The sequence below is a fragment of the Furipterus horrens genome, unplaced genomic scaffold, assembly GCF_987537825.1.
Source record: "Furipterus horrens unplaced genomic scaffold, mFurHor1.1.pri manual_scaffold_1, whole genome shotgun sequence".
Taxonomy (NCBI): Eukaryota; Metazoa; Chordata; class Mammalia; order Chiroptera; family Furipteridae; genus Furipterus; species Furipterus horrens.
In genome coordinates this window covers 218,346,478-218,363,698 of record NW_028327171.1, presented here as the reverse complement: position 1 = coordinate 218,363,698, position 17,221 = coordinate 218,346,478, and the positions used below count along the sequence as shown (strand labels likewise).

The following is a 17,221-nucleotide window of genomic DNA, read 5'->3' as shown; positions in this document are numbered from 1 at the left end:
TTAATGAGCTGAGCAGAGCGAGTGGGGGAACAACGCATTAACGGGCTTCTGGATTTACATGAGCCGTGTGGTCACAGGCCTAAGAAAAATCTTAAATAAAATGATCAGTTTAAAGATAGTTCTCGGGGAAGAATCTTGAGGGATTGTCAGTTTTTACATTGCTTATTGTCGTTGTATTTTACAATATTTTTATGCTAAAAGTCACATCCTCACCAGGCCACTGCGCCAGCTTGCTCTCTCGTGCTAATGTGTTAACACAGCCCCTCAGCCCTGCCCGTCCCAAGCCAGACTCTGCTGTGGGCAAGGAGCCCTGCCAGCGGCTTAGCTGTACCCCCAAACCCCACCCCTGGGACGGCAGGCAGTAGCTGGGTGAGGAGAGGCAGGAAGTCGCTGGTGCAAGTGCCATTGAGCCATCGGAATGAATTCTCCAGGGAGTGTTTTCTGAAGCCCCTCTCAGGTTTGCCCTTTCAGCGGTCTGGGCTGCTGTCCTCAGTTCAGGGGCTGGGCCTGTGAGGGGGACAGAGTGCTTGCGTCGTAGGTGCAGACTGCTGGGCACTGCTGCTCTGTCCAGGCCGGACGGAGCCCCAGGTGTCCCCAGCAGTGGGAAGGAGCGCACCTCCAGACTGGGGGTCAGGAGGCCTGACTTCAGTTTGGACCTGCTCTTCATCAGCCCTGGGACTTGGGGTGTTTCTTGGTCTGTAGGACTTGAGCTCTTTCCTTTTAAAGATAAGGAAGCTGAATCTTTGTGGTTCCTCCCCTCCCCCGCCCACCTTTGATGGCTCTGAACTCCTGGTCAACTCAGTTTATCAGTAACTTAACTTGGAAGAATGCTACGTGGAGCAGATAGCCACTCCATAGCACCCCACTCCGGGATGCGTCTCCAGGGTCCACGGGTAGGACAGAAGCTCTGCCTAGGAAAGCTTTTACTCTGCGTCCCTTCCCACGTCCCAAGCCGCACCCTCGGTTGACAGCACTGGGTGAGCCAGGTGGTTTTACCCCCAAAGGACGTCTGGCAGTGTCCGGGGGCCTTTGGTTGTCATGACTCAGCTGTGCTCCTGGAGTCCACTGGGTAGAGGACACAGGTGTGCAGCACCCTGAGGGCCCAGGACAGTCTCATAGCGAAGAACTGACTCACTGAAAGGTCAGCAGCCCTGCCTTCCAGGATCGGGCCTTGAAATGGCTCCAGGGCTCCGCTGCTGGGGCTGCGTTTCAGTAGGGAGTGGAGGCTGGGGGGCGAAGCGCTTGCAGGGGTGGCCGAGGTGGGGCTCTGCCTGTTCTGTTGGAGCCTCGCGGCACCGGTGCTGATGGGGGGATGGGAATGGACACTCCTCACTGAGCTGCTTGTCTTGTGCCCCTTGGAATTTTGAGTATCAGTCATCAGACAGGTATTTTTCACCAAGGACAAGTTCATCGGTGGGTTTAGGTAAAGCAGTGAACAAACCAAAGCCCCAGTCCTCCTGCATTCAGGGCCCGTCCCCAAGGTATCCTGCAGGCACTGCTGTCGGCACGTGTGGCCCCTGCAAGGGTCAGCTCCCCTCCTTTGCCTCTCACTGGGCCAGTGTGTCCATCATGCTGTTGCAGCAACCCACTTGCATCGTCTCTGGCCACCCGGGCTGGGTCTCGTGGGGTAGATCCCTCTTGGTCTCACCTGCCCCCACCCCCCAGTCTGGGTCACAGGCTACATCGTCGTCACTTGTTTTGGACCCTCCTGGCGCAGCAGGTAACCTGGGCTTAGTTCGAGGGGATGAACCCACAGGACAGTGTTGACTGCTAAAAGGGAATATTCTGAACGCTTGTCCTTTACTGACTTGGGGTAAGTTCCGGTGCGCTGCTGGTTCCAGAGCCGCTCTCTAGGCTCTGAGGGAGATGCTGGGTGTAGAAACAAGCCTGTCCGAAGGCCAGGCCCGCGGCGCTGCTCTTGGGCTTCAGCTGCCACTCGGTCTGTGGCCTCAGCAGAGGCTTCCACGCAGCTTTCTCTGCAGGCTTGGCTGTGGCTGGGCCGGCCGGCTGCTGAGAGGCGGGGGCGCCTGCTGACTGTGTGGCCCCCCCGGCGGAGCTGCTGCTGCACAGGGGGCAGGTGTGCAGGCCCCTCTCCTGCCCGGAGCGCAGGCGCGCAGGCTGCCATGGGTTTTTGTGGAATTACGTACTGGCACTGCTGTCAGCGTGAGCCCTCTGTCACTGGCCAGCGTCTTGTTCGGCGTGTGTGAGCTGGGGACCGAATCTCTGGAGCAGAGCAGTAGTAGCAGAAATTCTTGGCCTTGCTTTGCCACGGGGAGAGGATGCTGCATGGTCCCCTCTGCTCAGCTCTCTCATTGACCGGCCGCCGGTGAAGAGGACATGCTCTCTTTCCGGCCCTGGGGTCAGTGACCACACTTAAAGCTTCTAGATATGGCGCAGGCTGGACCAGTGGTACTTTGGTTTCCTTTCTGGAGGAGGAATAAACTTCAGCTTCAGCCGGGTGCATTCTGTGTATGACGTCCCTCTCCTGCAGAGACGGACGTGCCCTTTTGGGAAGTTCTTTGCTTTGGACTTGGTGCCTTGTGCTCGGCCCTTACGTTGCCTGGCCTGGGGGGCTGCAGTTCCACAGGAGGGCCTGGGGGTGAGCTCTCCCTGCGCCCTGGTTCTACGGCATCCAGCAGACCTCTCCGGGGGGGCGGGGGGGGGGCTCCCAGGAAGGAAACGCTTGCAGGTGTCTGGAGAGCAACCACCTGCGTGGCAACCGATCTTCACCTATCGGGAGAGTTACCTCTGGAGGCTCTGGAGAGCGCTGCCCGCCCACAGAGGTTGCCACAGCAGACAGCCTTAGGGGACGTGGCCACGCTACAGAAACAGCCCTTCTCCCAGAAGGACCAGGCCCCGTGGAGCACATGGGTTAGAGGGAAAGAGGAAACAAGAGAAGTGGAGAGTTAGAGAAACGGCGTTTGAAGGAGGGCTGTGGCCTGGGCGTGTTCTGCTGCTGTTGGCACTGGGGTTGGGGTGAGTCACCAGCTGAGATGGGTTCTGCCGCTCAGGGCTCCCTCCGCAGGTGAAGTGTGTGGCTTCCGATCTGTGTTGTGCAGAGTTGAAAGCGTGTTGTCCTTTCTCAAACTTTTTCTTTAGAAATTAGAAATGGAAGAGGGAGGGATGGCCCTCCGTGATCTCCTGTGCCTTTCTGCTGGGAGCGCTGGATGGTGTCCCATGACTCGCAGACAGAGGCCCTGGAGAGTGGGCCTCCCTTGGTGTCCTTCACCTGGAGACAGCGCCCCAGCTCCTGCACCCACTGGGGGTGGCAGGAGCCCCCCCATTGCTGCCACCATTGCTGCGGCCACCTAGCAACCAGGCCGACGATGCTGCGTTGTGCTAACAGGTCTCACTCTGTAATCAGTGTGTGTTGCTCTTCACTCTTACGTGAGTCGTTTCTCACTTTACTGCGAGGCTCGTTTATAAACAGCTTTCGAATGGAACCGCGGATGGCGTTCACCGTTTTGACTGTGGTGGTTGGGTGGCCCCGTGGCACTGGTTGGAGTCAGGGTGTGAGAGTCATTTGGAGGGTACACGTGTCGTCGATTTTGCTGCATTTGCCTCTGCTGGGAGCCGACTGGGGAGCCCCTGAGACCAGAGTTCTGCCTCTTTGCGGCTGCTGGGTGATGAGCTCTGCCGCCTGGTGGCCCGTGCGGTCCCTGGAACGCCCCGCCGAGGAGCTGAGTCGGCTGCAGCCGGGCTGTGCCCGCCCAGCTCCGTGCTGTTGGGTCCACCCTTCCTTAGTTTCTACGGGGGCGGGGGCGGGCGGGGGCCCCCGCGTCCCCCTGAGATCGGTCCGTGCAGGTCTGGCCTGTAAGACTGAGCGAGCAGGGGGAGACGGCTTTACTGGCCCAGGGTCCGCAACGATCTTCAGAAGCCAGGCGGCGGAGCTCCGGGCTGTGAAAGAGCCTCTGCTTCTGGAGCCACCTGGCGCGTCAGCCTCTCGTTCTGTCCTTGGTCGGCCGGGGCCTCCAGGTGCCAAGCTGCCGAAGACGCTGCTGAGCTGGAGAGCGAGTGCGGAGGCCTCTGGCCCTTGACTCCTTCCGAGAGGCCCTTTGGTTTCAGGTTGTGCTGGTAGTTTCAGGACTAAATCTTCAAGCAGGAAGTGGCTTGCGAAGGACTCAGTGGCCACCTGTGGGTCTCCCCTCCCTCAGGGTAAGTAGATTTTGGCCTTCCGGGGAGCGTGGCTTTCCTGGCTTTCCTGAAGGCTGCTTTCCTCTTAGCCGATTCAGAACTTACCTGGGAGGCATGAGGCAGCTTCTCCGAAAAATGTTTTAATTCCAGAATGTCCTTTTGCTACTTCTCATCGCCTCTGCAGCAGTCGGCATGCGTGGGGGTGTTGCTTCCTGTCCTTTAAGCCCCTGCTGGCTATCGTGGTCACTCTCCTCCCCCCCGTCCCGGCAGCGCCCCTCCTGCGTGATGTGGCTGGTGCGTGTGCCGGGGTCGGCAGTGCTGGTGCCCGGCTCAGGCGACGGGCAGCTGGTGCCCTCCCCTCTGACCGCCGCTCCTGTGCGCCAAGGGCCTCTGGCAGGTCTGCGTCCTAGAGAGGTGCAGCGGGGGTCCCCACGGGCAGCCTCCTGGACACTGGCTCATGGCTGAAAAGTCCTTTTCATGAATTTTGAACAGATGATGGGAACAGACTTTATCATCATAACAATACCCTGAGATTGAGGTAGAACCAGGTTGTGCTATGTAGCGTGTGGGTGGAATGCGCATTGGTCTTCAGAGTTGCCCTCGTGGTGAAACGTATCTAATTGAGTTGGGTTTTGACTTTGAACTTGAATCGTCAATGTCACTTGCCACCCCTCTCCCAATTTGATCTGTTTATTTGCAAATGAAGACATTTATGTTTTCTAATTACAAATGTAGTGCTATCCACCATTAATTTTTTTTAAAAAGCGATCTCATACAGCAGAGTTGTGAATGTGGTTTGAAACTTTTTCTGAGCCCGTGAGGAAGCTGGGGACACGAGCCCTCCTCAACCCTGGGCTGCTTGGGTGTGTTTCCCACAAACAAGCCACTGTCTTCCCTCACCACGTACCACCATCCGCCTTGGCGTCACCATGGGTACCTTGCGGCCTGCAGACCCACCCGCGTCTCATCAGAGGGACGCAGCTCAGAGCTGCACCTGCGTTCCACGGTCAGGCGTCCGGTCCCCTCACGGGCACTGACTCCCTCTGCCCTGGCTGTCCCGGCCCCGGCGCCTGCGCTGCTCCCAGGCTGTTTTGTTACGTGCGGGCCGCCCCTCAGTGTGGCTTTGGTGTTTCCTTTTGCATTATCATTAAGCCTTTGGGATGACGTTGGTTAATGAGGTAACGTAGGTGTCAAGCGTACAGTCCCACGGTGCGTCCTCCGTGTGTTGCATTGTGTGCCCAGGTGTTTTCTGTTCACTGGGCTGAGGTTTTGCCTCTTTGGCTGGGCCCGCAGAGGAGGCGAGCCGGTTCTTCGCTTTGCGTTCTTCCTGGTGGTGCGCGATTTCAGTTTGTCCGGCGGTCAGTGATGCTCGCTTTGCTCACCCGGCTTCTCCACTGCGAGGTCTTTGTAACTAATGAGGGTTCTCTGGGGAGGCCCTTGTGCAGCTAAGTATCTGCTCCTACCCAACTCTGTTTTCTCCGTTATTTGTGTCAGTACAGGTTTCCTTGTTACTCAGTAGGTTATCGTCCTTTGTTATTGTCTATTATTCTGATGGCTCACGTTTTCCCAGTTGTGGCCCGCGGGAGACCTTCGGGGCCAGCTGTGTCTTTCTGATGTGGCTCCGGTCCGCGGAGCCCTCGTTGCTTTCTGGTGCCGCCGGGTACCCTGGGCTCCTTGTGTACTTCCCTGCCCCAGACCGGAGACCAGCTTTCTCTTCAAGGAAGCACGGTTCCTTTTTACGACACACACGCGCTTGCATGTACCTGTGTACACACATTCTTGTGTCTTTACACCGTTCACATTACACCTGTTTTGGTATCTATGTATTGAAAGCATGAGGTTATCCCAGTAACTCCCATTTCAGCCTACTACGACAGGATTTGTCCCAGTTTCTCCCTTTCCAGCGGGGACGGCTTAGATGCGGGTGCTCCTGCCACGTCTGCCCGCTGAGTCACACTGTGTGCTGGTCCCATGCTGCCGCCCCCCTTCATCTCTCAGCTGTGGACACCCCGCTGTGTTGTGGGGGCTCGTGTCCCCGTTTTTAGAAACCAAGTCCTGAGCACCGTCTTGCCCTCCACACATCTGTCATATGGTTTTGAAGTGACGCCGTGGAGTGACCCCTTTCTCACTGACGCGCCATGTCTACCTCCCGTTCTCTGCCTGTGGACACTGCTGGCGGGAGCCTCCTGTGCGGCCCCCGCCTGCGCCTCGCCAGCGTCTGCGCCGGCTTCGCAGGGACGGCCGCACTGAACGTGTGCTCGTCTATCAGCGTGTCTTTAAACGCTGCCCCGGGGCTTTTCCCCACTGCATCGCTCTGTGCTCCTTTGTGGATCCGCGCTAGGGCTGAGGGTGAGCGTGTGCACGCCTGGGTGTACCTACAGTGCCGGTTCCCTGTCTCTCGGTATCCCAGCGTCTCTGCTTGGCAGTTTCTGCTGTGTCAGGTTCTTAAGCTCTGGGGTCGAATGAGTCCGGGTTCTCGTTAGGCTCCCGCACTCCTCAGTCCTCGGCCTCCTCGAGGCGTAACTGTTTCCCGCACATCTCTGTACATCCAGCTGCACTTTGTGCTGGACTATGCTCTGAGCTAGGGATCGCCCTTTGGATGTTTTCAAAATGGATAGCAAGTTGGCCTAATTCTGTTTATTGCCTGGTCTGTCCTTCCTGCTGATTTGAAACGGTGCTTGTGTCAAAAGATAAACTCAGATGCACAGGAGTTCTGTTTAAAACAACAAATACATCCTCTCATGTTTCTGGAAGCTAGAAATCTGACACTGGGGAAGGCCACACTCCCTCTGGGGGCTCCAGGGCAGAACTGTCCAGCTTCTGGAGGCCGCACCACTGCTTCCTCTGCGCTGTGCTTTGTCGGCTCCTTTTGACACTTGTGATGGCAGGCAGGGCAGTCGCCTCGAGCTCTTCAGTTGAATCCCACCTGGAAGGACTGCTTTTCCCAAATAAGCTAACATTTACGTTCCAGGTAAGCAGGACTTGGTATCTCTGGGTGGCCGTCACTCAGCCTTCCGCCACGTCAGCTGACCTTTCCTTGGGGGTGGAGGTGAGCTTGGAGAGAGCAGACAGCCTTGTGCCAAGTCTCCTGGACTGTGGGTTGGCGTCGCCGCAGGCTGGGCCGCAAGTGTGTGCTTTTGCTGACTTACAGAACTTTCCTCCAGTTTTTCTAGTTTTTCATTATAATAGAGGGGTCTTCTGGATGGATGGTCATCTGTACACAGCGACGTGTATCTCTTCGCTTAGTCATGTACAGGATTCTTAGAGTGTATGATTGACAGTCTGACAAGAGTAGGCATCTTTGCCATTTTTGTTACTTATTTCAATAGGGTAACTTTAGGTTTTAACTAAATACAACATATTTTGCTTCTGGGCAATATTATTTTTATAGCCATTTCCATCTAGTCCTGATACTAAATTCTATTGTAAGCAAGGAATAGATGCTGAATTTCGTCAGTCTTTGAGCTTTTTTTAATGGCCATTTATCAGTCATGTATATGTCATTATTGGTCCTCCTCTGAGCTATAAGTGCAAGGTGTACACACTGCCTACTCTTGAGCCCCACCGCGCCCCTGGCACAGGCCTATGAAGGTGCGGTGTCCTGCCTTCTCAATGTGGTATGGGCGCCCTGGGCTGGCGCTGTTAGCACGGAGCACGTGTGCAGGCCGTCTGGTGGTCAGCTGGCAGGCCTGTCTCCCTGCAGAGGCACTTGTTCACGGGCAGGCAGGCAGGCAGCCCTGATCGACCGCTGGGAGCCACCTTGTTCTTTTCTCCTTTTAAAGAAGGTTTTATTTACTTGTTTGTTTGTTTATAGAGAGAGGGGAAGGGAGAGAGAAAGACAGGGAGAGAAACATCGATGGGTTGTGCACACACACCCCGACGGGGCTGAGCCTGCAGCCCAGGCCTGTGCCCTGACCTGGAATGGAACCAGCGACCTTTCGCTTTGTGGGACGATGCCCAGCCCGCGGAGCCACTCCGGCCGGGGCAGAGAGTCCCCCTTTTCCACCAGGTACAAGCGTGCGTTTGGATGAAGTGGCCCGGCTGCATGGGTAGACGCTGATGGGCAGTGTCTGTCATGTCCCGTCTCCTCAGCCCCCTGACTACAGTCATTGGTCCCCTAATTGGCTCAGAGCCCAATTAAGGCCAGTGAGATACAGAAGTAACTATGGGGCCCCAATGAGGCAGGGAAGTTCCAACTTCCTCGGGATCTACCTGTGTATGTAATGGCTGCCGCTCGTAGTGCTGTTCTTATTCCAGAACTGGGCGAAGGTGGTGCTGTGTGTGTGTGAGCTTGGATTCTGGGTGTCCTCTCCTTTGCTTTGTCAGACTGGAAAGAGCTATTTGCTTTTTAATTGCTTTTTCAGAGAAATTGATTTTGGTTTTGATGGACCAACCCAGCTGTCTTGTTTTAATTTTGTATTTTACCAATTCTTTTATTCCTTCTACTTTTTACATTTTTTTCTCTATCTTGACTTGAAACCTTCGCTCATTTATCTTCATTCTTATAATGAAATGTATAGGTTTGCTTCACCCTCCGAATGTGGCGTTGGCAGCATTCTGGACCAGAATATGTTTCTACACGTGTTCTGTTTGAATCAAAACCCCAAAAAGGTCTCCACACTGCATTTTGTTGTTACTGCTCTAAGTTTCTTGTCAAATCTGTAACTGCTTCTTCTCCTCCTTAAAAAAATTCCATTTATTTATGAAGGCAATAGAACAGTCGTGCCGTGGCGTTCACCACCCTCTGGATTGGGTCGGCTGTGCTGTTGTGATGGTGCACAGTGCGCTTTCCCGGTCCTCATAGTTTCTGTAACCTGGCACGTTTAGATGCTTGCCTGACCTCAGGGGGATGGGATTGTGGTGGTGGTTTGTTGGGTGGGGTGAGAGGGAGGTGAAGGGTCAGGAATAAACCCTCAGTCCAGCTGGGGGCTTCGTGCTGCGTTTCACAGGAGGCACGCTGGCTGGCTGGTTATGTCCCTTGTAAAGTTCTCCATTGACCAGTGACCTAGTGGGGTTAACAGCCACTTGGCTTGTGTCCCTTGTTTCCTACAACCGCTGTGACACGTGACCACAGACATGGCTGAAATTGCCTCACTGGAGGCTCTCGGGCAGAATCCATTTCGTGCCCTTTCCAGTGTCTTGCAGTCGTTTGCCTTCCTTGTGGCCCCTTCCTCCACCTTTAAAGCATGTGATTTTAAGGACACTTGTGAATGCATTTAGATCACACCTGTGTGACTTAATTTGCAACATTCACGGGTTTCAGGACGAAGGACGTGGGTATCTGTGGGGCCGTGATTTAGCCTACAGTTGGCGATTGCAAAATAGAGACCTTTCTAATTCTATTTCTAGATCTATTAGTTGGCATTCTTGTCCAGGCTCACCTTGCTTTATGTGCTCCTCTCTCCTGCACTTCACAGATGTTGCATTTTTTACAAATTGAAGGCAAGACACCACCAGCAGAAAGGTGAAGTCTCGCTTTATTGCAGTACTTGCTCTATTGGGGGTGGTTTGGACCCGAACCTGCTGTACCTCTGAGGTTGGACTGTGTAAAGAAGGCTTCCTGTACCGGTTTTGGTTACCCTGAAATACATTAAGATTTCCTGATGTTTAGAATGCACTGGGCTAGCGCCTTCCAAAGTGACCATGCCTTTCTGTGGCTTCCCCAGTATCATAAACTTGTGGAGCTGTGAACAACCGTGTTTCAACCCATGGAAGTCATTTTTCTGATGCTCCTGTTCCCCCAAGTTGGCTTCTGTGTTCCTTGGACATGGGGCCCCATTAATCTGTGTGTGCTGCTTGGCTTTTTGCCACAGCAGGGTGTCCTGCCCTGTCCCTGTTCTGCTCCAGACCTGGGACCCGCCATTCCCTGAGCGTGGGGTTCCGTGTAGGGGTGCTGCTTGGGTGCCACAGTCTGTGTCTGGGCACCCACCCTGCCGTGGTGCCTCTCGCAGCAGACAGGCCGGGAAGCCATCGTGACTGCAGAGAGTTCAATTCAAATGAAAAGTTACACGGTTTGTACTTGAAGGTGTATCTTACTGATGACCCAGTCACTTTATCCTACAACATATAATATTTTTAGAATAAAATACGCCTGTTATTAAGATAGAGCCCACTTGGAACATACTGTCAAATTATTGTGTTTTAAAGTTGTGTTTCCGCTGATGGTTCTGCCACCAGCACGACCCTGTGAGCTCCGTTTCCACTTTGTTAGTGAACTCCTGACTGAAGTGCAGTAAACGCCCAGTGAGCTCTGCGGACCCTCGGAGTGTGTGGCTCGGCGACAGTTCATGGGCTGGGCTCCCCTGCACGACCAGCACCAGTCAGGGCCGCGAGCAGAGCACCTGTTAGCGTCGGCGTTGGCTCTTCACAGACTGAACGGCACTCAGAGCAAAGCGGCTCCTCGTGGCCTGTTCAGAAGCCGTGGCTTCCATCCTGTCCCATCCCCTCCCTCGTTTCCTGCTCCCCTTGCCCCCTTTTGCAAATATAAACAGACACAGATGCGGGTTTCTGACCCTCGTCCCCCTGCCCTTTGTCCTAACCATGTGTCCTGGGGGCCATGCAGTCGTGTCTGGAGCACGTCCCGCGTCTCTGCTGCTGCTTGTCCGTCCCCCGTGTGGACGCAGCGTGATTGTTCGGTCAGTCACTTCCGGGTGGAAGCCGTTTCAGACTTTGTTAGCTCTGTTCTGCGCTGGGTTGCCTTCTACAAGCCCTTCTTCACAGAGCGCCAGAGCTCCTCCTCGGCGGCTCGTCACTGGTCGGTGCCACCGTGCCGACCTGGGCCCCGCAGAGCCACGGACGGGTTGTCTTTCTTCAGTTGGTGCTGGTTCTCTGGCAGTGGGGTGAACAGCCGGTGGTGCCCAGCTGGCTCGTCCCTGCCCCCGGCGGCTGGCACAGCACGCAGCCTGCGGGGAGGCCGGCCCGCCTCCGTCTGCCTCCAGCCCCGTTGCCTGCACACTGCGCTTGTGGTCGCGCCCTGGTGTGGGCGTAGTTCTTCGGGGACAGCTGTAGTGCTAAGGGTCTCCCGGAGTTTTTAAATCCAAGTGAGGCTCATGCCCTAGAGCAGCCTCAGAAAGATGGTACTGGAAGAGGTCACGGAGGCCTGCCTACCTGTCTGCCACACAAGAAGGAAACGCCAGGTGAAGAGGTGCGTCCTCCCAGTAACCCCTGTGGCCTGGAGCTCCCAAGGGGAGGGGCTCCGGGGACACGACTTTTCTCGTCTGTCTCTTCCTTGGTAGAGAAGCCTCACGCTTGTAGGTCTGCTTCTGTTCCCGAGTGTTTCCACCTGTGGCTTTAGCTAGCTTTGTATCCATAGCAAACGTTTTATGAACATGAGCTCAGCTCATTCTGGCTCACGGAAGTTTTCTGTGTAAATTATAGGGAAAAAATATCTTCAAGTATAGCTTGTTGCCCTAGGTCAGACTTGGAATTATGCTGTTTTTTATAGTTTAAAGGGATTTGTAGTTGGACGATTAAGAGCATATTTCATTGTAGGACTGAGGGGTGTTGGCCAGAGCCCTCTTCTCTCACCGTCCCACTCCCGTCCCGGCCCCGCCGCCCTTCTCTCCGGAAGCCGCCCCTGTACTTTGGGGCGGGAAGAGCGCTGACCCCAGGCTGTGGGTGCAGCGGCTGCCCTCATGTCCCCATGGCGGTCAGACATGGAGTGGCCCCAGGGTCACACGGATGCATTTCCACCTGGGAGCGCTGGTTGTTCCTTTAAGGATACTGTCAAAGAATTTTAGAGATGGAGACCCTGGAAGTCATCTCAGCCAGATGGTGGCCCTGGAGCGAGCGCGGCCCCGGTGGGCAGGGCTTTGCCCAGTGTCTGCAAGATGCAGGTCCGGCGGGGTGTGCACACTGCCGGGATGTGCGTCCTTGAGTTGAGGCGAGCCGTGTCTGTGCAGCCCGTGTGCGCTTCCTTGCGTGCACGCTGGCGGTGCGGGGGAGGCCCTGCTCTGCCGCTGCCCAGGTGTGTGCAGACGGCTGGGCCCGTCCCCGCCACCAGCTGCCCTCACACAGATGAACAGCCGAGGAGTCTTACTGCAGACAATGCTGTGGCTGCCATTCACTGACCTGCAGTAGCCAGTGCCCCCTCCGGCCTGCTCTCCTCTCCAAGGGGCGAGCGCCATGCGCCCCGGGCCTGCCCCTGTGGTCAGCTGTCTCAGACCCTCAGCATGTCTCCTTCCGTAATCCCCGTACCTGTTAAAATGAACCTTTTGTGGTACATGGAAGGTGAGGCAGGCGCTCTGTTTCCCTGTGCTCACCTCCCAGCTTCATGGAACGCAACCTAACAGGACAGTTGCTGTCTCTTCAGGTCAGGAAGTGGGGCCCCCCCTTTCCCCAGTTGCTGCTGCCGGGGGTCTCAGTCGTTGGCCCTGCCCTCTGAGCGGCCTCCTAGAGAAGCTTGGTGCACCTGCAGACGCAGTTCTCTGAGACAGCGGGTAGCTGGCCACACGTCAGCCTGACAGGGACACTGGGTCTCTGGTCGAGGCCACCAGTCACTTCATATGGGGCTGAGCGTCTGAGAGTCTGCTGGAGGGTCTCTGACCGGAATCCATAGTCTCTCTTCCTATGTAAACGCATAATGCGTCTTCCAGGGCATTCAGCACCAGTGTCTTTTAAGTGGATCAAGAATTTAGACACTTACAAAGCCCTTGGAATATGGGATTCCTTGAGATTTTTAGGATTTTTCTTTTACCTAACTGCCTAAGTTTTTACAAGCAACCTGCCCTTGCTGAGGACTTACGGTGTGCTGAGTTTAGTATTCACAGAACTATTTCTTTTGCTTTCATTTTCTTCTGTATTATTTTTTTAATTATGTAATTACATTAGCAAGCAGAGCTGGCATGAGCAGGTTTGGGAGCAAGCACCCACCGTGGCGGGGGAGCTGGGTTCAGGCTCCCCAAGGAGTACAGGGTGGTGTCTGGTCTTCCCTGTGCAGGAAGTGTGAGGATGTGGTCGTTGGGTGGGTCACTGCAGAGGCCACGTAGGGGCCTTGGTGCTCCACCAGCATTTGCTTGCTCAGTACATCTGTCCTTGGACATGTACCTGAGTATCTGTGGGAGAAATTCTTAGAAGTAGGACTTGCTGGGTCAAAGAACATTGGTGTTTTAAACTACAACTTGTAATCAGATTGCTTTCCAAAGAGATCACATCAATAATTATTCCTCCAGCCACACTAGTTTTCCCACACCTTTTCTGACAGTCATCAAACTTGATTTTTGCCGGAGAGGTAACACAGAATCTCATGTGACTATAAACTTGGGTTTTCTTTTGTACAAATTAATAAAATGTTTCTTGCATTTCTGTGAAAGATGTTTGTATCTTTTGCCTCTGCCCCTTCCCCTGCCCCACTTTTTGAGAAAGTCCTCATTGGAGGATATGTTTATTGATTTTTTTTTTTTTAAGAGAGGAAAGGGGAGAGACAGAAACATTGATTGGTTGCCTCTGTATGTGCCCTGACCAGGGATCGGACCTGCAACCTTTTCATGTGACGCCCCAACCAATTGAGCTACCCAGCCAGGGCCACCCTCTCCCCTTTCCACACACACACCCCGTTTTTTAAATGGGTTGTTAGAATCCTGGGGAGAAGTACTGTCAACTAAACTTAGTCTTCTCTTTCCAAGAAGTCTGAGGCTACACCCTGCACCACACCCCCTGAGTGTTTCTGGTAAACGAGACATTTTTATGACTGAGACAGGTACCCATTTTGTATTTCTCCCCTAATCTGAATTTATTCTTTATAAATAAGAGAATTACAATAAATGACTTGAGTGTTTTTCCTCTAAGACTGCTATATAGTTTATTGATAAAAGCTTTTTGTCAGATTACATTTCGGCTTTGGTTTGGGAAACCAATTCTGTAGCACTACTATTCAAATAAGAACTCTGTATAGTGCTATAATTTACAGCTTTTTAATATGTACCTTAAAATATAAAAAGAAACAGGTGAAGTTAAGTTGAATAATATATTGTTTAACCCAATCCGAAATATTATCACTGCAACATGTGATCAATATAAAATTACTAATAAGATGTTGAGTTTTTTGGGTCTAACTCTTCAAAATCCGGCATGTAATTTGGACTTCCAGCTCTACCAGTGCAGACCAGCCACTTTGCAAGTGTCCGTGGACACGCGCTGCCCGTGCACATGGCCGGCATGGCTCTCGAGGGCAGAATGTCCCTGCATTCCTGCGGGAGCTCATTAACCTGCTCTTGGAACCTAGCGTTGGTCCAGTCCACCGTTTCAGGATGTTATAAGTTGTATTACCTGACACATGTTCTTGAATTGGGCTGTAAATGTTATTCTTTGCTCATCTGTGTAAGGATAGGCTGATTTCAACATTCTGTAAGCTGATGCAGAGCCCTTCTTCAAATGTATTCATTCAGTAGGAGTAAACACTGACATCCCCAGTGAGATACCTACTGTGGAGCAGATGCTCTCTTGATTTTTTTTTTTTAAATACCCAAGGACATACTTTTTTAAAACTTGATTTTAGAGAGGAGGGAAGAGACAGAAACATTGATGTGTGAGAGAAACAGCAATTGGTTGCTTCCCACACGCACCCTGACCAGGGCTCGAATCTGCAGCCTCCGTGTGTTGAGGTCCCAAGTGGGAATTGGAGCCGTGGCCTTTGGGTTGCGACCAGAAGAGGCTCCAGACAGCTGAGCCACCCCCGCTGGGGTGCAGCCTTATTTTTTTTTCTTTTCAGTTTTTGACTTTTAGCCTCTGCAGTGCAGGTAGGTCTGTAGGTGTCTTTTGCAGCCTCCTGAGCGGGACTGCTTTGTCTTGCTAATTTCTACATTTAACATGGGGTTCTTAGATAGGATTGTAGGAGTTTGAGCCCTGAGCCTTTGCTGGTGGGTCTGCAGTGGCTCGTGCTCCAAGGGGCCCACACCTCCCGGCGCAGGCTGGTCAGAGGCGCCCCGGGACACCTGTGCTCGCAGGCCTGCCCTGAGTGTTAGTCCTTTTGGGGATCATGGCTTTAAGTGGGGATGGGATTGTGGCCTATCCTAACCTTTTACCTTGAGTAGGCCCAAAGCTGCTCCTTTGTCCCCTTGAGGGCTGAAAACCCAAATGCCGTGGACCAGTGCTCACCTCTGGAGGCGGTCGTGAGTGGTTGCATGTTATCCGGGGCGAGTGTTGCTGGACTTGGACATCCCATTTCACTGCACCAAACCTGGCTGGGAAGCAAAGCTGGTCATAACTATCAGCACCAAAGCACCAGTTTAACATTGAATTTTATAATATTTTTTTGTTAATTATAGGTTTTTTAGCCAACTCTTTTAAGGCCTCCTGTGCACTAGGTGCTGTGCAGGCTTTGCCTGTGGCAGCTTCCTGGCGTCACCGAAGGTCTCTGCCAGCGGACCTGCCAGCTGTTCCCGCCTCCTGGCCCTCCTCCTTCCCCCCTCGCCCCCCACGCCAGTGCTGAGTCCTCAGAAATGACCAGCAACCACACACCCGTCTCCATTGCTGGCTGGTAATTCCCGTGGAAAGACTACCTATGAACAGCAGGAATGACACAGGAGGGGTGCTGAGGAGTCCTTGGAGCTAAAGTCCTGGGGACTTTGGACGTTGCTTTGGTGAGGATGGCCTAGGCTCTGAGTGCTGGGCTTGCCTCTGCCCCCCGTGGCTTTTCTCCCCCAGTGATGCCATGAGGGCCCTGGGCTGGGCATCCGCCTGCACGTACCGTTGCCTTTGGGCCTCCCCACTTGGCCACCCGTGGACCTCTCTCACGGCACAGCCCCACATGGAGGCCTGGCTAACGCTTTTCCCCGAGGGCAGCCAGGGCCCCCAGCCGTTCTTGACTTCTTTCCATCAGCCCACATCCAGTTAAGACGGAGCTCCTCGGTGTGCTGTCGTCCACATCTGGCCACTGAGGTCACCGGCCGTTACCAACCACAAGTCATCTTTAGACTGAACAGCGGCCGTAGCCCCTGCCCACCTCCTCCTCTGCGGACTTGGGCACTGACCACTGCCTCTCGCTGTGTCCTCTGCTGCAGGGAGCTGCCCGCAGCTTCCCCTGTGGTCACTGGGGCCTGCGGGACGGAGCTATGGTCTGGGCTGCCCTGACCCCTCTGTCGCGACGGCCACACACCTGCCCCTGTGCCTCGCCCTATGCGGGACGCCCCGTGCTCAGGTGTCGGCCGCGGGCACACGTCACGCACGCAGGCTGGGGTCTCTGCAGAGTCCTCCACTGGACTTGTCCGTCGTGGTCACACGGGACGCGACTGCTCCTGCGCGCCAGAGCCCCGCGATAGGAGGCGCCCCTTCTCTCTGTCCCACTGGAGAGAGCCGCTCCTTCAAGGGAGGGAAGGCTCTGCGCTCCGACGGGACTGAACGGGAAGCCAGGGAGTGGAGCCAGGACATGGAATGGCCGGGAAGGACTCACGGGAAGGCACCCCCCGCGAGGGAGGGCATGAAAAGTGTGCCCCGAAGTTGGGAAGCCTGTCGTGCGTCCCAGGGGAGTGTCCCGGGGCAGAGCCCGCTCGTCGTGGGCCCCTGAGCGTCGGAGCTGGGGGCGGGGGCGCAGGCAGAGCGCGTCCCTCCGGCTGGTCCCGGCCTGGTCCGCCCTGCCGGTCTCCGCGGGAGCTGGGCCGGACCCCGGCGCCCTGACCGGGGCGGGGCGGGGCCGGCGGGGCGGGGCGGGGCGCCGCGGTCTGACGTGTCTCTGCGGGATTGGCGCCGCCGCCCCTTATAGCCGCCGGGGCCCGGGCGCCGGCCTCGGAGCGAGCGCAGCGGAGCTCGGGCGTCCTCGGAGCCGGCGGGCGGCGAGCGCACCGCGCAGTCGGTGAGTGAGGAGCGGCGAGGCCGGGCGCGGGCCCAGGGCAGCGGGCGCTGGCGTGGCTGCGCCGGAGCCGGGCGCCGGGGGCGGGGCGGGCGGCGGCGGGGTGCCGACGTGGAGCGCCGGGGGCTGGGGGCCGGGGGAGGGGTGGGGGGCTGCCTGCCGTGCCCGCACCCCGGCCTGGCGGCCCTCCGCTGGCCCCGGCGTCCCCCGCTCCCCGGCACGGCCGCGCCGGCGGTGGGGGGGGAGCGGCTACGTGTCACCACTGCGCATGGGCCGCGGCGCTGGCACGGGAAGAGTCAGAAA

The 17,221-nt window shown here is 55.5% G+C and overlaps 1 protein-coding gene and 1 long non-coding RNA gene across 3 annotated transcripts in view; one reads left to right on the top strand and one right to left on the bottom strand.

Moving 5' to 3' along the window:
- The window catches only part of HDLBP (high density lipoprotein binding protein), a 56,075-nt gene that overhangs the window by 5,280 nt on the left and 33,574 nt on the right, over window positions 1-17,221 (top strand). Inside the window, exon 1 of one of the 2 annotated variants that reach the window (XM_090285459.1) lies at window positions 16,839-16,921. The exons of the other annotated variant lie outside the window; for it this stretch is intronic. The gene's annotated coding sequence lies outside the window, so the exon portion shown is untranslated. Of the gene's footprint in view, window positions 1-16,838; window positions 16,922-17,221 lie in introns of those variants that run through there. 2 annotated transcript variants of the gene reach the window in all.
- Window positions 12,945-16,407, bottom strand: LOC150022883 (uncharacterized). The gene is made up of 3 exons (XR_016512705.1): window positions 16,229-16,407; window positions 15,229-15,314; window positions 12,945-13,187 (listed from the first exon to the last, which is right to left on the bottom strand). It is a non-coding gene; the product is annotated as an uncharacterized LOC150022883 (long non-coding RNA).